The sequence below is a fragment of the Oryctolagus cuniculus genome, chromosome 8 (assembly GCF_964237555.1).
Source record: "Oryctolagus cuniculus chromosome 8, mOryCun1.1, whole genome shotgun sequence".
NCBI lineage: Eukaryota > Metazoa > Chordata > Mammalia > Lagomorpha > Leporidae > Oryctolagus > Oryctolagus cuniculus.
The window spans coordinates 37261437-37280588 of NC_091439.1; positions in this window are offsets into that span (position 1 = coordinate 37261437).

Below are 19152 nucleotides of genomic sequence, written 5' to 3' on the forward strand. Positions count from 1 at the left end.
ATCACTGTTTAAAGATGTAAAATACAGTCCATACAATTGCCTCATTTAACATGTACAGTTCAATGATTTTAATGTGTTCACATAATTGTGCAAATATTCCACAGGCTATTTTAGAACATTTGCATTACTCCAGAAAGAAACTCTGTGCCCACTGGTAGTTACTCCCTGTTTCTTCCCAACTTCTACTTCCTCAGCCATTGGCAACACTAATCTGCTTTTTGTCTCTATAGATTTGCCTAGTCTGTGCATTTCGTATGGAGAACCACATAATATGTCATCTTTTATGACTGCCTTCTTTTACTTACCATAATGTTTTTAAGGTTAATCTATGTTGCAGCACACGTCATTTCTTTTTTCCTTTTAATTCCATGACACGTATATACCACATTTTAATTACCTGGGTCTCAGCTGATGGACATTTAGGTTGTTTCTAGTTTGTGGTTATTAGGAATAAGCTGCTACAAACATTCATGTGCAAGTTTTTGTGTAGACATGTTGTCATTTCTCTTGGGTATTTACCTAAAAGTGAAAGTTTTGGGTCATGTGGTAACTTGTTATATAACCTTTTGAGGACCTGCCAGACCACTCCACATTATCACTGGCAGTACGTGAGCATTTGGATTCTTCCACAATGTCTCCAGCTTGTTATTAATCTGTCTTTTTTATTTCAGTCATCCTAGTGGCTGTGAGGGAGTGTGTCAAAACCACTAAAACATTGTGGTTTTGTGTTTGGATTTTTCCCTGCAGGCTAATGATGACCACTTCTGTATCTTCTTTGAAGAAATGTCTCTTCAGATCCTTCTCCCATTATTAAGCTGAATGGCTTTTTATATTTTTGCTACACTAGTTCTTTTAAAAATTGTTTACTTATTTGAAAGGCAGAAGTAGATGATAGATAGATAGATAGATGGATATCTCTTCCATCTGTGAATTCCCACAAGAGTGGGGATGGACCCAGCAGAAAACAGGAGCCTGAAACTCATTCCAGGTCTCATGTGGGTGGCTGGGACAACAGGCAAATACCTGTTGCCTCCCATGGTGCACATTAACAGGAAACTGGATTGAAAGTGGAGTAGCTGGGACTGGTAACAGGCACTCTGATATGAGATGCAGGGATCTGAAGTGACATCTTAACCACGGAGCAAAATATTCACCCTTCTATTAATTTTTCTTATATGTTTGGTAGAATTCAACAGTGAAGTCATTTGGTTGTGGTCTTTTCTATATGGGGTTTAAAAAACTAATTAAGTTTCAGTTTCATTTTACTTATTTTCTATCTCTTCTTGATTAAGTTTTAGTAGTTTTTGTCTTGTTGGGAATTTTTCTATTTCACCTACATTATTATTTGCTTACAGTATTCCCTTATAATTTTTGTACTTCTGTAAAGTGAGTAGTAGATTTTGAGATAACTTGATTTCAGAGAAGAAGGCATACAATAAAAATTGAAATAAAATGCGAAGTAGCAGTTAATATATAATAACACTAAAGCACACTGGTGATGTGAATGGAGTGCCTAGGTGGCTGTTTAGATTGACTGATAGGGAAAATGTTGCTGAGGAGTGACATTTTAATTCGTACCTGCGTGGTAATAGTGAACTGCCCACACAAATCCTCCTAGTATTCCAAGTATAGGGGAACCACTGGTACACAAATGTAAAGCCATTCCGGGGCGGGGGTGAGGTAAATCCTCATTTTGGTTTTGATTTGCATTTCCCTGACAGCTAGTGATCCTGAGCATTTTTTCATGTGTCTGTTGACCATTTGGATTCCTCTTTTGAAAAAATGCCTGTTTAGGTCCATTGTCCACTTCTTAACTGGGTTGTTTGTTTTGTTATTGTTGAGTTTTGTGAATTCTTTATACCTTCTGATTAGTAATCCTTTATCAGTTGAATAGTTTGCAAATAATTTCCCCCATTCTGTAGGTTGCCTCTTTACTTTGCTGAGTGTTTCTTGTGCAGTGCAGAAGCTTCTCAATTTGATGTAATCCCATCTGTCAATTTTGGCTTTGATTGCTTGTGCCTCTGGGGTCTTTGCCTCTGCCAATATCTTATAGGATTTCCACAATGTTCTTTAATAATTTGATGTTATTAGGTCATAGATTTAGGTTTTTGATTCATTTTGAGTGGATTTTTGTGTAAGGTATCACGTAGGGGTATTGCTTGATACTTCTGCATCTGGAGATCTGGTTTTCCCAGCACCATTTGATGATGAGACTGTCCTCACTCCAGGGATTGATTTTAACTCCTTGTCAAAGATAAGTTGATTGTAGATGCATGGGTTGATGTCTGGCATTTCTATTCTGTTCCATTGGTCTATTCATCTATTTTTGTACCAGTACCAGGCTGTCTTGATTATAACTGCTCTGTAGTATGTCTTGAAATTGGGTATTGTGATGCCTCCAGCTTTGCTTTTGTTATATAATATTGCTTCAGATATCAGGGTCTCCTGTGTTTCTGTATGAATTTTGGCATCTTTTTTCTATAGCTGAGAAGAATATCCTTGGTATTTTGATTGATATTGCATTGAATCTGTAAATCACTTTTGGTAGTGTGGACATTTTGATAATATTGATTATTCCAAACCATGAAAATGGAAAGTTTTTCCATTTTTGTGTCTTCTTCTATTTCTTTCTTTCTTTTTTTTTTTTAAAAAGATTTATTTATTTGAAAGTCAGTTACATAAAGAGAAGGAGAGGTATATATATAGAGAGAGGTCTTCCATCTGCTGGTTCACTCCCCATTTGGCCTCAATGGATGGAGCTACTGCTGATCTGAAGCCAGGAGCCAGGACTCCCACGCGGGTGCAGGGACTTGGGGGCCATCTTCTACTGCTTTCCCAGGCCATAGCAGAGAGCTGGATCAGAAGAGGAGCATACAGGATCGAAGTAGCACCTATATGGGATGCTGGTACTGCAGATGGCGGCTTTATCTGCTACGCCACAGCGCCAGCCCCCATCTTTTTTATGTTTTTTAATTCTCATCATAGAGATCTTTGATGTCCTTTGCTAAATTTTTTCCAAGTTGTTTGATTGTTTTTTAATAGCTATTGTGAATGGGATTGACATTAGAAGATTTTCTCAGCTGTGGCATTGTCTGTGTATACAAATGCTGCTGATTTTTGTGTATTGACTTTATATCCTTTCACTTCACCAAACTCTTCTATGAGTACCAATATTCTCTTAGTGGAGTCTTTTGGATCATCTTTATACAGGATCATGTCTTCTACAAATAGGGATAGTTAGATTTCCTCCTTCCCAATTTATATCCCTTTGAATTCTTTTTCTTGTCTAATAGCTCTAGAGAAAACTTCCAGGACTGTATTAAATAGCAGTGGTGAGAGTGAGCATCCTTGTCTTGATTCTGGATCTTAGGGGGAATGCTTCCAGCTTTTCCCCTTTCAATAGCATGCTGGCTGTGCGTTTGTGATAAATTGCCTTGATTGTGGTGAGGAATGTTCCTTCTATACTCAGTTTGCTTAAGGATTTCATCATGAAAAGGTGTTGTATTTTATCAAAAGCTTTCTCTGCATCTATTGAGATAATCATATAGTTTTTTTTCTTCAGTTTGTTTATGTAATGTATCACATTTATTGATTTAGCCATGTTGAACTAGGCCTGCTTACCTTGGATAAATCCACTTGATCCAAGTGAATAATCTTTCTGATTTGTTGTTGGATCCAATTAGCTAATATCTTGTTGAGCACTTTTGCATCTATGTTCATCAGGGATATTGGTCCATAGTTATTTTTCTGTTTTGTATCTTTTTCTGCTTTATGAATTAAGGTGACACAGGCTTTATAGAAGGAGTTTGGGAGGAAACTGTCCCTTTCAATTGTTTTGAAAAGCTTGAGAAGAATTGGAATTAGTTCTTTAAATGTCTGGTAGAATTGATCAGTGAAGCCATCCAGTCCTGGGCTTTTCTCTGTGGAAAGTGTCTTTATTATAGTTAGTTTCTTTCATGGTTATTGGTCTGTTTAGGTTTTCTATGTCTTCATGACAGTTTATTTGTGTCTAGGAATCTGTCCATTTCTTCTGGGTTTCCCAATTATTTTGCATACAGCTCTTTGCAGTAATTTCTGATGATTGTTTTACTTCTGTGGTATATGTTGTTATATTTCCTTTTTCATCTCTGATTTTATTGATTTTGGTCTTCTCCATCTTTTTTTTGGTGAGTTGGGCCAATGGTATATCAATTTTATTATTTTTTTTTCAAAAAATCAGATCTTCATTTCATTGATCTGTTTTATTGTTTTTTTTTTGGTTTCAAGTTAGTTTATTTCCTCTCTAATTTTAATTACTTCTTTCCTTCTACTAATTTGTTGTTTTTCTAGATACTTGAGATGCATTGATAGCTCATTTATTTTGTACCTTTTCAGTTTCTTCATGTAGACACTGATTGCTATAAACTTCCCTCTTAAAACTGCTTTTGCTATATCCCATAAATTTTTAAAAAGATTTATTTACTTATTTGAAAGCAGAGTTACAGAGAGGCAGAGGCAGAGAGAGAGAGAGACAAAGGTCTTGTATCTGCTGGTTCACTCCTCAGGTGGCCACAACAGCGGGAGCAGTGCCAATCTGAAGCCAGGAGCCAGGAGCCTCCTCCAGGTCTCCCATGTGGGTGCAGGGGCCCAAAGACTTCGGCTATCTTCTATTGCTTTCCCAGGCCACAGTGGAGAGCTGGATTGGAAGTGGAGCATCTGGGACTTGAACCAGTGTTCATATGGGATGCCAGCACTGCAGATCAGGACTTCAACCTGCTGTGCTACAGTGCCAGTCCTCCCATAAGTTTTGATATGATATATTGTCATATTAATTTGTTTACAGTAATTTTTAACTCTTTTTTAAAATTTCTTCTATGACCTACTGTTTGTCCAGGACTATGTTGTTCAGTTTCCATGTGTTTGTATATGATCCAGAGTTTCTTGAGTTGTTGATTTCTAGCATTATTCCATTGTGGTCAGAGAAGTTGCATAGTATGATTTCGTTTTTTTTTTTTTTTTTTTTTTAATTTGCTGAGACTTGCTTTATGGCCCATCCTAGAGAAATTCCATGCACTGCTGAGAAGAAAGTGTATTCTGCAACTGTAGGGTGAAAAATTCTGTAGGTATCTGTTAGGTCCATTGTATCTATGATGGTGATTAACTCTTATTTCTTTTTTGATTTTCTGTCTAGTTGCTCTGTCCACTACTGAAAGTAGGATATTGCAGTCCCTAATTACTATTGTATTTGAGTCTATGTCTCCCTTTCAATTCATTAACATTTCTGTTAAAAAGTCAGGTGCCCTATAATGGGTGCATATATATGTATTATAGTTACATCATCTTATTGAATTGATCCTTTTTTAATTTATTTTTTAAAAAAGATTGAGGCTGGCGCCACGGCTCACTAGGCTAATCCTCCGCCTTGTGGCGCCGGCACACCAGGTTCTAGTCCTGGTCGAGGCACCGGATTCTGTCCCGGTTGCCCCTCTTCCAGGCCAGCTCTCTGCTATGGCCCAGGAGTACAGTGGAGGATGGCCCACGTACTTGGGCCCTGCACCCCATGGGAGACCAGGAGAAGCACCTGGCTCCTGCCATCAGATCAGCACGGTGCGCCGGCTGCAGCGTGCTGGCCGCGGCAGCCATTGGAGGGTGAACCAACGGCAAAGGAAGACCTTTCTCTCTGTCTCTCTCTCTCTCACTGTCTACTCTGCCTGTCAAAAAAAAAAAAAAAGACTATATTTAAAAAAAGATTTATTTATTTATTTGAAAGTCAGAGTTACACAGAGAGAGAAGGAGGGCAGAGAGAGAGAGAGAGAGAGAGGTCTTCCATCCACTGGTTCACTCCTCACTTGGCCGCAATGGCTGGAGCTGCGCCGATCTGAAGCCAGGAGCCAGGAGCTTCCTCCGGGTCTCCCACGTTGGTGCAGGGGCCTGTCCTCCACTGCTTTCCCAGGCCATGGCAGAGAGCTGGATTGGAAGCAGAGCAGCTGGGACTCAAATTGGCACCCATATGGAATGCTGGCACTGTAGGCAGTGGCTTTACCCAATATGTCACAGAGCTGGCTCCCTGAATTGATCCTTTAATCATTACATAGTTCCCTTCTTCATCTCTTAACAGTTTTTATGTAAAGTCTATTTTTCTGATATTAGTATGACAGAACAGCTCTTTTTTGGTTTCTGTTAACATGGAATCTCTTTTTCTATCTTTTCATTTTCAGTCTGCATGTATCTTTTTTGTGAGATGTTTCTTGTAGGCAGCAAACACATGGGTTTTGTTTTTTAATCAATTTGGCCAGTCCGTATCTTTTTTTTGTTGTTGTTTTTTTTTTTAAATTTATTTTTTTATTTTTTTTTATATTTTATTTTTTGACAGGCAGAGTGGACAGTGAGAGAGAGAGACAGAGAGAAAGGTCTTCCTTTGCCGTTGGTTCACCCTCCAATGGCTGCCGTGGCTGGCGCGCTGCGGCTGGCACACCGCGCTGATCCGATGGCGGGAGCCAGGAGCCAGGTGCTTTTCCTGGTCTCCCATGGGGTGCAGGGCCCAAGCACCTGGGCCATCCTCCACTGCACTCCCTGGCCACAGCAGAGAGCTGGCCTGGAAGAGGGGCAACCGGGACAGAATCTGGCGTCCCAACCGGGACTAGAACCCGGTGTGCCGGTGCCGCTAGGCGCCGGATTAGCCTAGTGAGCCGCGGCGCCGGCCCGCCAGTCCGTATCTTTAAGAGTGGAGGCCGTTTACCATTCAAGGTGACTATTGCTAAGTAATGACTTTTCGCTGCTATTTTTCCATAAATATTCCTATTGTTTACTTTGAATTTCTTTTGTACTTTTCCTGGGGATTTTCTGCCTTCCCATTCTTTCATACTAGTGGCTAGCTTTCTGTGTTTATGTGTGTAGCACATCTTTAAGCATATTTTGTAAGGCTGGATGAATGGTGACAAATTCCTCCAATTTCTGTTTGTTATTGAAGGTCTTTGTTTCAACCTCATTCATAAATGAGAGCTTTTCAGGGTACAGTATTCTGGATTAACAGTTTTTTTAAAAAGATTTTATTTATTTGAGAAGTAGAGTTACAGACAGTGAGAGGGAGAGACAGAGAAAGGTCTTCCTTCCGTTGGTTCACTACCCAAATGGCATCAATGGCCAGAGCTGTGCCGATCCAAACCCAGGAGCCAGGTACTTCCTCCCAGTCTCCCATGTGGGTGCGGGCCCAAAGACTTGGGCCCTCTTCTTCTGCTTTCCCAGGCCATAGCAGAGAGCTGGAATTGCGGAGGGGCAGCCGGGACTTGAACCGGCGCACATACGGAGGATTGACCTACTGCGCCATGGTGCAGGCCCCAGTTTTTTGTTTTAAGACTTGGACTATGTTTGGCCATTCCCTTCTAGCCTCTAGAGTTTCTGATGAGAAATCAGTTGTGAGTCTAATTGGAGATCCTCTGAATGTAATCTGTTGTTTTTCTCATGCACATTTTAGACTCTTTTCTTTATGTTTTACTATGGAGAGTTTGACTACAGTGTGTCATGTTGAAGATCTTTTGTGGTCATGTCTGTTAGGAGTTCTATGTGCTTCCTGTACTTGGACATCCCTTTCTTTCTCAAATTGGGGAAGTTTTCCTTAATTATTTCACTGAATAGGCCTTTAGTCCATTCTCTCTTTCCATGCCTTCAGGAATTCCTAAAATCTATATGTTGTATTGTTTGATAGTATCCCATAAATATCCAGTGCTGGTTTTTTTTTCTAGTTTCTTTCTTTTTTTGGTCTGATTATAAAATTTCCAGTGATTTGTCTTCTAACTTGGATATTCTTTCTTCTGCCTCACTGAGTCTTTTGTTAAGGCTTTCTACTGTGTTTTTTATTTGATCTTTTGAATTCTTCATTTCCAATATTTCGTTCTGATTTCTCTCTCTCTCTCTCTTGTTTTATTTTTTTTTTTTCTTTTTGACAGGCAGAGTGAATAGTGAGAGAGAGAGACAGAGAGAAAGGTCTTTCTTTGCCGTTGGTTCACCCTCCAATGGCCGCCGCGGCTGGCGCGATGCGGCCTGCGCATCGTGCTGATCCGAAGGCAGGAGCCAGGTGCTTCTCCTGGTCTCCCATGGGGTGCAGGGCCCAAGGACTTGGGCCATCCTCCACTGCATTCCCGGGCCATAGCAGAGATCTGGCCTGGAAGAGGGGCAACCGGGACAGAATCCAGCGCCCCGACCGGGACTAGAACCCGATGTGCCGGTGCTGCAAGGCGGAGGATTAACCTAGTGAGCCACGGCGCCAGCCCTGATTTCTCTTTAAAATGTCAATTTCATAGGAAAAATTTGTAGATTTGTTTCTGATTACTTCTAAGTAACCCTATGATCAATTTTTTTGAATTCTCTTTCCAGTATTTCTTCAATCTCTTCATCTTCACATTCTAAAACTGAAGTTTTGTTTTGTTCCTTTGGAGGTATCCTGTTGTCTTCCTTATTCTTGTTCTTGAATTTCTACATTTATTTTTAGGTATTTATGGAGATACTTGTTTTTTATTTATTTTTGTATTTTTGTTCCCTATGATGGCTTTTATCTTTGGACTATTCCTTTGTGGCTTAGTGGAGTGTCTGCTCAATCAGTCAATACCTACAGGTGTGTGCTGGGTATGGCCAAGGAGCTCTGTTCAATGCTCCATTGTGAGGGGAGTGTCCAAGGTGACACCCACGTTGGGTGTGGTTTATCCCTTCTTCTTTTTTTTTTAATCAGTGGGGTGTATTTTTAGTTCTGTTTGTGTTACCTGCTCATCTGCTGTCCTCTAAGGAAATCAATGCCTAGGCGCTAGCCCATGTGGGCACAGTATTCATCCATTCTACCACAAGAACCACACAAAGGATACATGCCATCCTCGATGTGAGCACAGATCCTGCAGCAATGACCCTTACCAGGGAATAAGGAGCCCTGACCATGTGGAACTGCCTACAGTGACTGCCCAAAGACCCAGCCACACCCTATACCTTCCTACACAGCCACAGTGTTTTCATAGTCTGAGCACAGAAGGCTCCCACAATCACCAGCACCCAGACCCCTGTCAGTTCTCCCAGCCAGACTCAGGCATATCCTCTAGGCTGCTTGCTGGGCCACACAGACAAGCTGGTGCAGTTGTTTTGTGTGTCCAAAATAGTGCCTGCCTTCTCTAGGCTAGTTACAGGACACCAGTGTCAGTTGTTCAGGGAGAGAAACGTGCCCCCCCTCTTTCATCTAGGTTAGCAGGTACACTGTCTGCCACGGGGCTCCATGGGAGACTCACCAGGCTCTTCCTGCAGCTTTATCAGTGGCTTGGAGTGCTGTAGTCTGGTTTCACCTTACTCACCAGATCTGGTGCTGAGGGTCTTGGCTGCTGGGGTTCTGAGTTATGCACATCCATAGATATACAGTATCTCTCTAATTTGCGTGGCCATCTTTGGCCATCTTCTACTGCCTTCCCAGGCACATTAGCAGGGAGCTGGATCAGAAGTGGAACAGTTGGAACTTGAATTGGTGCTCATGTGGGATGCTGGCATCACAGATGTGGCTCAACCCACTGGGCTACAAACTGGTTCCTCAATTTTTTGTGTTTTGAAACATTTATTTTAACTTTAGTGTGTATACAGATTTACATAGATACATTCACAGTTAAAATATTTGAATATAAATTGTGGATGCCATGACATTCTACCCCTGAATACTTCAACATGAATTTTTAAGGGACAAGAATACTCTCCTATGTAAATCTGAAAACATTAAGTCTAAGAAATTTGATCCCAAATCAGTAACAGATTCAATATAGATTCTGTGTTCACATTCTTCAGTTAGAACACAATGTTTTTATAATCTTTGATTTATTCATTTTTTGTATCTATGAGCCAATCTAGGTTTATATACATGAAATTGTTTGAGAGATATCTTTTAATAATATATGCATTGTGTGTTAATTCTACTGTATATCTTGTCTACTGTTAAAGAGCTATTTATAATCTAAGTGTAACATATTTCTGACGCTTTCAAGAATGAGTGCATGACATTTATTAATTATCTAATAAAATAAGCTGCTTTCCCAGCTGCTGGATAGCTCTGAAATTAACTCTGAAAATGACTTTTCCAGTAACCAAGTGAGCTGAACTGTTGCTTTAAAAACTCCTTTTAATGCTTTTTATCCCAGCCTTTGATTTTTTTTGCTAAGCATTAGTCATTTTTAATAAAAATACATTTTGTTTGTAGGTCTTAATATCATTTTAGCCTCATAAAAATATGGAAAACTTCACCAGGTTCAACCAATTGTTGCTCTTAAAAAAGTTTTGAAATGAAACATTCAACTACCCCCTACCTTCCTAAGTTAATAAATTACATAATTACTAAATGATCTGACAGAGTTTGGAGTTTCATAATTTTAAAAACTGATGTAAGAGAAGAAATGTTAAAATACATTAAAAAGTCAAATTTGCTGAAAGGTACTCCCTGCCCGATTCTGCTCCTCTAAATACTATGGCTACATTAACTAGGAATTTTCTCTGTCAGTGTAGAGTGGCTCATTCATTGCTGCATTTTTTTGTCGATGAAACAGTATTATCCAATGTTGTGTCCCTAAAGGGTACTTTTAATTTGGTTATTTCAGAGTCTCCAAATCTGTGGTTTCTTGTTTATAGTTGTAACTTGAGTGAGTAGAGAGAATTAGGTCACTAGTGGCTGCAAAGTATTTATCTCTTGTTGATCTTTATCATGATTTTAGAAAGATTGATTTATGTATTTGAAAGGCAGAGTTACACACACACAGACACACTAAAAGGGAGAGAGGAGAGAGAGAGGGGGGAGAGGAGAGAGAGAAAGAGAGAGAGAGAGAGAGGGAGAGAGAGATTGCTTCCATCCGTTGGTTCATTCCCCAAATGGTTGCATTATCCAGGACTGGGCCAGGGACTCCCATGTGGGTGCAGGGGCCCAAGAACTTGAACAATCTTCTGCTGCTTTCCCAGGTACGATAGCAGGGAGCTGGATTAGAGGTGGGAGGTGGGAGGAACCAGGACTGGAAATGATGCCCATATGGGATGCTGGCATCACAGATGGTGCATTAACCCACTGAGCCACAATGCCAACCCTGATTGTTATCATTTTATTTATTTATTTTTTGTTAAAGACTTTTTTTATTATTTTAAAGGCAGATTTACAAAGGGAAATGGAGAGAGAAAGAGAGAGATCTTCCATGTGCTGGTTCACTCCTTAAAAGGTCAGGGCCGAGTCAGCCCAAAGCCAGGAGCCAGGAACTCCATCTGGGTCTCTCATGTGTGTGGCAGGGGTGCAAGGACTTGGGCCACTTTCCCCTGCTTTTCCAGGAACATTAGCAGGAATCTGGTTTGTAAGGGGATCAGCCAGGGCTTGGATTGCTGTTCAGATATGGCTTCAGATTTGCAGGCAATGGCTTAACTCACTATGCCACAATGTCACCCTATCATTTTTTTTGACAGGTAGACTTACAGACAGTGAGAGAGTGAGAGAGTGAGAGAGTGAGAGAGAGAGAGAGAAAGGTCTTTCCTCCATTGGTTCACTCCTCAAATGCCTCTGCAGCCGGCGCTGCGCCAATCCTAAGCCAGGAGCCAGGTGCTTCCTCCTGGTCTCCCATGTGGGTGCAGGGGCACAAGCACTTGGGCCATCCTCCACTGTCCTCCTGGGCCACAGCAGAGAGCGGGACTGGAAGAGCAGCAACCAGGACAAGAACCTGGCGCCCACATGGGATGCCGGCGCTGCAGGTGGAGGACCAGCCTAATGAGCAACGGCACCGGCCCCCGCCACCCTATCATTTTAATGAAAGGTCTGAATATCATTACTGGAGCTACATCAGATATGGTTATTGGCTCTTTACTGTCTTCCTCATTTCCCATTTCCCCTCCAGTTTTCCAATGCTCTTTGAAGCTATATTTTAAAATATAATTTCCTAACTTTTTCTCCCTCAAATATATTTTTTATGAGTGATATTCTTAGCTTTTACCATTTTTAACTTCTATTTCAGCTCATTTCTGGTCTACTTTATTGTTTGTATTCTGGGCATTTATAATTACAACATTCTTTATACTTGCTCTCTTCTGTGGAAATAGTGTTAAAATTCATCCCAAGCTTTCTTGTGCTTGTTTAAATTGCTCATGTGTGAAAAACCTCTGGCTGTGAAAATGATCCTTTTTCACTCTTTGAACTGAGTGCATCTGGCTCTCCTTGAAGCTTCTGATTCCTGTCTCCACCCTACCTTAGCCCTGATCTAGTGTGACTGTACTCCAGACTTTATCAGCTTTAGGAAACTTCAACCTTGGAGATCTCCAAAATTTGTGGGATTGACATCTTGTTTATTACCCAACCCATCAAGCCTGCAATGTTTTCTCAATGAAAGAGTTAATCACTTAACCCTCTAAGTCCTTACTCTTCATTTTCTGTGTGCTTGATGTTTGAAATGAAACCTGTAGGGAGAGTTTTACCAGCACTTTTTTGTTGGAAGCCATATTTCTCTTTATCTACGAGCATATCTACTAGATTAACCTGGAGGTAACTCAAACGCAATATATCTAAAACAGAACTCATCATTAATTGGCCCAGTTGAGAACAATTGCTTTTCTTTTGTTTCCTGCTGGATTCTCCATATCTTCAACATGATGTGTGCTAGGTACAATTTTGTTGGGTAAACGAACAAATGAATTATGTTTTCCTCAACTAAACTTATTCTCCTTCCCAACTTCCTTTTCAATATCACCCCATTCTAACTGGCAGAAAAAACAGAAATCTTTTCTATTTCAAAGTTTTAGTTTCCATGAAGGGGAATAAGTTTGAGTGTTTCCAAAGAAGGAGTTGGAAGGCAAATTTGATATAAAATAGAAGGATTCTAATCTTGGAAGTATATTGGTTATTTGGGGGGAACTTCCACTAGTTTAAAGAAAGGGTCACTCTTTTGGGAAGTGTTTTTCATATGGCAGACACATTAGTCCATTCCCCATGCTGAGACCAAAAAGGTGGTAGGATTTCTAATGGTGTGTGTGTGTATGTGTGTGTGGGTATATCTGTGTGTGTGTGCACGAGAGAGAGAGAGAGAGAGAGATCCTGTCTACCTGCTCACGCCTCAAATGTGCCTGTAAGAGCTCCAAGTTGCAACTAAAACCAGGAACTGGTAACTCCACCATGTCTCCCAAGCACTTGTACTACCACTGCTGCCTCCCAGGTTGTGCCTTGGAAGCTGGAGTCAGCAGAGGAGCTACATACTGAATCCTGGTACCCTGACATGGGATGTGGTGGCACAACTGGCATCTTAACTGCTAGCCAAATTCCGGCCTTCCCAAATATATTTTAATAATGGCATATATGCAGTTTTATATTTGGTTTCATTATGTGACATTAGGTGAAAATGATTTCCATGTTTTTACACAGTTTTGTGATGAAGATTCATGATACTTGTTGATGGGATATTCTACAACTTTGAGGAGTTCTTAGGTTATTTCCTTTTTTTCCATTTTAAAATAAAGCTGTAAGTAGAGATCTTCATATGCAAGATTTTTGTTATAAATTATTTTTTTTCAGTACTTACATACATTCCTCTAAAGCTTTAAGTTTGAATCATGTTTTCAGTTTCTATTTCTCTGAAGATTTCCTGTTTGTGTCACTATATAAATGCCTAGAAAGCTTAATGTTCCTTTTTCCAAGTCTCATATACTTTTTTTTCTTTTCAACTTTTATTTAATAAATATAAATTTCATAAGTACAACTGTTGGATTGTAGCAGATTTTCCCCCATAACCTCCCTCCTACCTGCAACCATCCCATCTCCCACTCCCTCTCCCATCCCATTCTTCATCAAGATATCAAGATTCATTTTCAATTATCTTTATATACAGAAGATCAACTTAGTATATACTAAGTAAAGATTTCAACAGACTGCACCCACGAAGACACACAAAGTATAGAGTACTGTTGGAGTAGTAGTTTTACCGTTAATTCTCATAGTACAACACATTAAGGGCAGAGGTCCTACAAGGGGAGCAGGTGCATAGTGACTCCTGTTGACACTCTTATTTACGATGTCAGTAATCACCTGAGGCTCTTGTCATGAGCTGCCAAGGCTATGGAAGCCTTTTGAGTTCACCAACTCTGACCTTGTTTAGACAAGGCCATATGTAAAGTGGCAGTTCTCTCCTCCCTTCAGAGAAAGGTACCTCCTTCTTTGATGGCCCGTTCTTTCTGCTGGGATCTCACTCACAGAGATCTTTCATTTAGGTGTGCTGGTTTTTTTTTTTTCTACAGTGTCTTGTCTTTCCATGCCTGAAATACTCTTTTTTTTTTCCTCCCCTTTATTTTTTTTTTTTTTTTTTTTTTTTTTATTTTTTTTTTTTTATTTTTGACAGGCAGAGTGGACAGTGAGAGAGAGACAGAGAGAGAAAGGTCTTCCTTTGCCGTTGGTTCACCCTCCAATGGCCGCCGCTGCAGCCGGCGCACCGCGCTGATCCGATGGCAGGAGCCAGGATCCAGGTGCTTTTCCTGGTCTCCCATGGGGTGCAGGGCCCAAGCACCTGGGCCATCCTCCACTGCACTCCCTGGCCATAGCAGAGAGCTGGCCTGGAAGAGGGGCAACCGGGACAGAATCCGGCGCCCCAACCGGGAATAGAACCCGGTGTGCCGGCGCCGCAAGGTTCCTCCCCTTTATTTATTCTATCGGTTAGTGTTAGCAGGTACTAGACTTGTTTATGTGCTCCCTTTGACTCTTAGTCCTTTCATTATGATCAATTGTGAACTGAAATTGATCACTTGGACTAGTGAGATGGCATTGGTACATGCCACCTTGATGGGATTGAATTGGAATCCCCTGGTATGTTTCTAACTCTACCATTTGGGGCAAGTCAGCTTGAGCATATCCCAAATTGTACATCTCTTCCCTCTCTTATTCCCACTCTTATGTTTAACAGGGATCACATTTCAGTTAATTTTCAACACTTAAGAATAACTGTGTGATAATTACAGAATTAAACCAGTCATATTAAGTAGAACAGACAAAAAAACTACTAAGAGGGATAATGTATTAAGTTGTTCATTAACAGTCAGGGCTATGCTGATCAAGTCACCGTTTCTCATAGTGTCCATTTCACTTCAGGAGGTTTCCTTTTTGGTGTTCAGTCAGTTGTCACCGATCAGAGAGAACATATGGTATTTGTCCCTTTGGGATTGGCTTATTTCACTCAGCATGATGTTTTCCAGGTTCCTCCATCTTGTTGCAAATGACCGGGTTTTGTTGTTTCTTACTGCGGTATAGTATTTTTTTTTAACTTTTATTTAATGAATATAAATTTCCAAAGTACGGCTTATGGATTACAATGGCTTCCCCCCCATAACGTCCCTCCCACCCACAACCCTCCCCTTTCCCATTCCCTCTCCCCTTCCATTCACATGAGGATTCATTTTCAATTCTCTTTATATACAGAAGATCAGTTTAGCATACATTAAGTAAAGATTTCAACAGTTTGCTCCCACACAGAAACATAAAGTGAAAAATAATAGATGATTTTTTTTTAAATAATGATGAAATCAGATCAGACCTATTGTCATGTTTAATCCCAGTGAGAGTCAAGTTGGGAATTGCTAATTTCTTCTTCTTTTTTTTTTTTTAACAGAAGATCAGTTTAGTATACATTAAGTAAAGATTTCAACAGTTTGCACCCCCATAGAAACACAAAGTGAAATATACTGTTTGAGTACTCATGATAGCATTAAGCCTCAATGTACAGCACATTAAGGACAGAGATCCTACATGAGGAGTAAGTGCACAGTGACTCCTGTTGTTGACTTTACAAATTGACACTCTGAAATACTCTTATGGGCTTTTTAGCCAGATCTGAATTCTGAGGCCAGAGTGCTGTTTAGGGCTTTTGCCATTCTATGAGTCTGCTGTGTATCCTGCTTCCCATATAGGATCATTCTCTCCTTTTTAATTCTATCAGTTATTTACAGACACTGGTCTTATTTATGTAATCCCTTTGATACTTAATTCCTATCTTTTTGATCAATTATGAACTTTAACCAATCACTTTAACAAGTAAGATGGCATTGGTACATGCCACCTTGATTGAGTTTCTAGCTCTACCATTGGGGTAAGTCCAAGTAAGCATGTGCCAAACTGTACATCTCCTACCTCTCTTATTCCCACTCTTATATTTAACAGGGATCACTTTTCAGTTAAATTTAAACGACTAAGAATAATTGTGTGTTAATTAAAGAGTTCAACCAATAGTATTAAGTAGAACAAAAAAACACTAAAAGGAATAAAATAGAAGTTCTTCCTCGACAGTCAGCACAAGGGCTGATCAAGTCTTTGTTTCTCATAGTGTCCATTCCACTTCAACAGGTTTCCTTTTAAGTGCTCAGTTAGTTGTCAGCGATCAGGGAGAACATATGATATTTGTCCCTCTGGGACTGGCTTATTTCACTCAGCATGATGTTTTCCAGGTTCCTCCATCTTGTTGCAAATGACCGGGTTTTGTTGTTTTTGACTGCTGTATAGTATTCTATAGAGTACATGTCCCATAATTTCTTTATCCAGTCTACCGTTGATGGGCATTTGGGTTGATTCCAGGTCTTAGCTATTGTGAATTGAGCTGCAATAAACATTGAGGTGCAGACAGCTCTTTTTTTGCCAATTTAATTTCCTTTGGGTAAATTCCAAGGAGTGGTATGGCTGGGTTGAATGGTAGGGTTATATTCAGGTTTCTGAGGAATCTCCAGACTGACTTCCATAGTGGCTTAACCAGTTTGCATTCCCACCAACAGTGGGTTAGTGTCCCTTTTTCCCCACATCCTCGCCAGCATCTGTTGTTGGTAGATTTTTGAATGTGAGCTATTCTAACTGGGGTGAGGTGAAACCTCGTTGTAGTTTTGATTTGCATTTTCTTGATTGCTAGTGATCCTGAACATTTTTCATGTGTCTGTTGGCCATTTGGATTTCCTCTTTTGGAAAATGTCTATTGAGGTCCTTGGCCCATCTTTTAAGTGGGTTGTTTGTTTTGATGTTGTGGAGTTTCTTGATTTCTTTGTAGATTCTGGTTATTAACCCTTTATCTGTTGCATAGTTTGCAAATATTTTTTCTCATTCTCTCGGTTGTCTCTTCACTTTCCTGTTTCTTTTGCAGTACAGAAACTTCCCAATTTGATGCAATCCCAAATGTTAATTTTGTGTTTGACTGCCTGTGCTTCTGGGGTTTTTCCAAGAAGTCTTTGCCTGTGCCTATATCTTGCAGGGTTTCTCCAATGTTCTCTAATAATTTGATGGTGTTGGGTCATAGATTTAAGTCTTTAATCCAAGTTGAGTGGATTTTTGTGTAAGGTGAAAGGTAGGGGTCCTGCTTCATGCTTCTGCACGTGGAAATCCAGTTTTCCCAGCATCATTTATTGAATAGACTGTCCTTGCTCCAGGAATTGGTTTTGGATCCTTGATCAAATATAAGTTGGCTGTCGATGTTTGGATTGATTTCTGGTGTTTCTATTCTGTTCCATTGGTCTATCTATCTGTTTCTGTACCAGCACCATGCTGTTTTGATTACAACTTCCCTGTAGTATGCCCTGAAATCTGGTATTGTGATGTCTCCGGCTTTGTTTTTGTTGTAAAAGATTGCTTTAGCTATTCAAGGTTTCTTGTTTCTCCATATGAATTTCAGCATAATTTTTTGCAGATCTGAGAAGTATGTCTTTGGTATTTTGATTGGTATCACATTGAATCTATAAATTGCTTTTCGGGAGAATGGACATTTTGATGATATTGATTCTTCCAATCCATGAGCATGGAAGATTTTTCCATTTTTTGGTATCCTTTTCTATTTCTTTCTTTTAAAATTTTGTAATTATCATCATAGAGATCTTTAACATCCTTGGTTAAGTTTATTCCAAGGTATTTGGTTGTTTTTGTGGCTATTGTGAATAGGATTGATCTTAGAAGTTCTTCCTCAGCCATGGCATTGCCTGTGTATACAAAGGCTGTTGATTTTTGTGCATTGATTTTATACCCTGCTACTTTGCCAAACTATCTATGAGTTCCAATAGTCTCTTAGTAGAGTTCTTTGGGTCCCCTAAATAAAGAATCATATCATCTGCAAAGAGGATAGTTTGAGTTCTTCCTTCCCAATTTGTATCCCTTTAATTTCTTTTTCTTGCCTAATAGCTCTGGCTAAAACTTCCAGAAGTATGTTGAATAGCAGTGGTGAGAGTGGGCATCCCCGTCTGGTACCAGATCTCAGTGAAAATGCTTCCAAATTCTCCCCATTCAATTGGATGCTGGCCGTGGGTTTTTCATAAATTGCTTTGATTATATTGAGGAATGTTCCTTCCATACCCAGTTTGCTTAGGGTTTTCATCATGAAAGGGTGTTGTGTTTTATCAAATGCTTTCTCTGCATCTATTGAGATAATCATATGGTTTTTCTTCTGCAGTCTGTTAATGTGGTGTATCACACTGATTGATTTGCGAACATTGAACCATCCCTGCATACCAGGGATAAATCCCACTTGGTCTGGGCGGATGATCTTTCTGATGTGTTGTTGCATTCTATTGGCGAGAATTTTATTGAGGATTTTTGCATCTATGTTCATCAGGGATATTGGTCTGTAATTTTCTTTCAGTGCTGCATCTTTCTCCAGCCTAGGAATTAAGGTGATGGTGGCTTCATAGAACGAATTTGGGAGGATTCCCTCTTTTTCACTTGTTCTGAATAGTTTGAGAAGAATTGGAGTTAGTTCTGTTTTAAATGTCTGATAGAATTCAGCAGTGAATCCATCTGGTCCTGGGTTTTTCTTTGTTGGGAGGGCCTTTATTACTGTTTCAATTTCTGACTCAGTTATGGGTCTGTTTAGGTTTTCGATGTCTTCCTGGTTCAATTTAGGTAGGTTGCATGTATCTAGGAATCTTTCCATTTCTGATAGGTTTCCCTGTTTGCTGGCATACAAGTCCTTGTAGTAATTTCTGATGATTCTTTTTATTTCTGTAGTGTCTGTTGTTACATTTCCTTTTTTCATCTCTGATTTTATTGATTTGAATCTTTTCCCTTCTTTTTTTAGTTATTTGGGACAATGGGGTGTCAATTTTGTTTATTTTTTCTTTCTTTTTTTTAAAGAAAAAATTTTACAGCTTTATTGAAGTTTAATTGACATACAGAGGACTATACATATTTGGAGTGTG